This window comes from Pipistrellus kuhlii, unplaced genomic scaffold (genome assembly GCF_014108245.1).
Source record: "Pipistrellus kuhlii isolate mPipKuh1 unplaced genomic scaffold, mPipKuh1.p scaffold_m20_p_5, whole genome shotgun sequence".
Lineage (NCBI taxonomy): Eukaryota > Metazoa > Chordata > Mammalia > Chiroptera > Vespertilionidae > Pipistrellus > Pipistrellus kuhlii.
In genome coordinates, this window is record NW_023425551.1 from 138,696 (window position 1) to 141,773 (window position 3,078).

Genomic DNA, 3,078 nt, shown 5'->3' on the forward strand with positions numbered 1-3,078 from the left:
CTACAGATCCTGTTGTCAGCAAACCGCGGCTCTGTGGCCCCTGGAGTGTGGCTCTTCCGCAAAACGCCACGGCCTGGGCGAGTGTATGTTGAAGAAGTGGCGTTAGAAGAAGTTTAAGTTAAAAAACTTGACTCTCCAAAGGAATTCCAGTCGTTGTCCTGTTGGTATTTGGCTCTGCGGACTGACGAGTTAGCCGGCCCCGGGGCTAGGAGCCACGTTTGTGTTGCCTCCTTAACGCACAGGTGACACCGTTCAGTCTGATGAAGGTGTGTCTCGCTGTTAGAGTGAAGATAGTGTGCCCATATTTTACCAAAGGAATACAGCAGGCAGGTTTTTAAAGCTAATCCTCCCAGACGTATACTGGAAAACAGAACGTTACCTTCGTCTGCCCTGCCAGCTCCTCAAAGGTCATTTTCACCAATGTCAGCTGTCCTTTCCCTTTGATTTACCCTCATGGATCTAAATAACTTACTTTATGTTAACACTTGTTGATTTTTGAGTTTTAATGACCACCTATTAGCTTTTAAATACACACTATGAAAAGTGAGCTCTCCTCACCTCTCCCTTCATCCCATCCACAACTTCTCTCTCCCCTTCACACCTTGTTTTTTCCGTTTTTATTAAATCAGTCAACCTCCGGGCACACCCTCGTGCGTGTCATTAATGTCAAAGCCGGGCCACCTGGGGGGCTGTGGCGCTCCTTCCCTGGCCCTCGGCCCTCCAGGACTCCGTTACCAGGCTCCCTCTCTGCGTGTGCATGCCCCCCCCACCCCCGCACCCCAGCACTCCGGGCTGGCTCCTGCGCCTTCCTCCGCGGTCTCCAGGCCGCTGCCCACCTGCTGCCGTGCGCTCCCCCCCCTCCCCCCGAAGCTCCAGCCTTTCTCGGGCGAACCCCTGACCCTGAGTCCCAGGCCATCCTCGCTCCAGGGTTTCTCCCTCATTTGGAAGAAGCGCCTCTTCCAATGCCCCCCCGAGGCAAAGCACACACTGTCCCTGTGACCCTCTCCTGACATCAGGGTCACACCACAACTCCCGGCCTGGCCCTGCCATGGCTCCCAGAGCCCCATCCGTCCCTGCCTCCCCACCCACCACCCCACCCCCCCAGGCCCCTGGTAGGAAGTGGGAGCAGGAAGCCAGCATCCCCTCACAGGAAGAGGTCTGGCCCACCAGCAGGATGGGCTGCAGAGGCGCCTGGCACCCCCACGCAAGAGCCGGCTCTGGGCCCGTGAAAGTGCCCTCTCCTCCCTTGGCATAGCCTCCTCCCCTCTCCTCCCCTCCCCTCTCCTCCCTTCCTGTCCCCTCCCCTCTCCTCCCCTCCCCTCTCCTCCCCTCCCCTCTCCTCCCCTCTCCTCCCTTCTGTCCCCTCTCCTCTCCTCTCCCCCCCTCCTCCCCTCCCCTCCTCTCCTCCCCACCTCTCCCTCTCCTCTCCTCCCCTCTCCTCCCTTCCTGTCCCCTCTCCTGTCCCCCCTACCTCTCCCCTCTCCTCCCCTCCCCTCTCCTCTCCTCTCCTCCCCTCCTCTCCTCCCCACTTCTCCCTCTCTCCTCCTCCCCTCTCCTCCCTTCCTGTCCCCTCTCCTCTCCCCCCTACCTCTCCCCTCTCCTCCCCTCCCCTCCTCTCCTCCCCACCTCTCCCTCTCCTCTCCTCCCCTCTCCTCCCTTCCTGTCCCCTCTCCTGTCCCCCCTACCTCTCCCCTCTCCTCCCCTCCCCTCTCCTCTCCTCTCCTCCCCTCCTCTCCTCCCCACTTCTCCCTCTCTTCTCCTCCCCTCTCCTCCCCTCTCCTCCCTTCTGTCCCCTCTCCTCTCCTCCCCTCCTCTCCTCCCCTCTCCTCCCTTCCTGTCCCCTCTCCTCTCCCCCCTCCTCTCCTCCCCACCTCTCCCTCTCTTCTCCTCCCCTCTCCTCCCTTCCTGTCCCCTCTCCTCTCCTCTCCCCCCCTCCTCTCCTCCCCACCTCTCCCTCTCTTCTCCTCCCCTCTCCTCCCTTCCTGTCCCCTCTCCTCTCCTCTCCTCCCCTCCTCTCCTCCCCACTTCTCCCCTCTCTTCTCCTCCCCTCTCCTCCCTTCCTGTCCCCTCTCCTCTCCTCTCCTCCCCTCCTCTCCTCCCCACTTCTCCCCTCTCCCCTCCTCCCCTCTCCTCTCACGGCCAGTTTGTAAGCAGCATCTGCATGAAACTGCCTTTGACACACCTGTGCTGGCTTCTAGCTGGCTGAGTAGACACGCCCAGGAAAGCAATGCCCAAATACGGGAATCGAGGGCCCGTCAAATGGCACGATTGGGGTCAGCACATCGATGCCGCTGACATCTCCAAATTACTTTGCTGATTTTATTTTTTTAAACAGATTTTAATTCATTTCAGAGAGGAAGGGGGAGGGAGTGAGAGATAGAAACATCAGTGATGAGAGAATCATGGATCTGCTGCCTCCTGTCCCCCCCTCCCATCCCCACTGGGGAGAGAGCCCCCAACCCAACCCAGGCCTGTGCCCTTACCAGGGACTCAACCATGACCTCCTGGTTCATAGGTGAACACTCACCCACTGAGCCCCGCCCGCCGGGCAAGAATTTTGCTTTTTAATGCCGACCCTCGTCTCCCCTGGCAGGTGCAGCACATAACGGCCTTTAACTACCAATGCCTCTCCTCAGGCGCAGGCACAGGACAGCCCTGACCAGGGCTCATCCACACCGAGGCTGTGCCTTCAGGGTCTGGCCTGGGGTCTGGCCCTCTCCCATCCGAATGCCATCCTGGGCTGCTCTCTCACCACCAGACCCCTGGCTGACCCAGCGCCCGCTGATGCCAAGCCAGCCCGCTCTGGTGCCTGTCCGAAGCTGAGAGAGCGGGACTATGCCAGGATGGTGGAGCAGGTGAGCGGGCAGCACCAGGTGTGAGTGAGGCCTGATCGCCCGCCAATCGCCTCACAGATAGTGACTGGTGGCAGTGGGGTGGGGGGCGGAGGGAGGGGCCGCCGCCTGGCTCCTAGGCACTGAGGGAGCCAGGCAGGGGCCCAATGACTCAGGCAGGGAGGGGGTGCATGGGGCCCAGGGCACAGATGCTGCCCAGGGCCCAGAGGTCACCTGGGACCTGCCC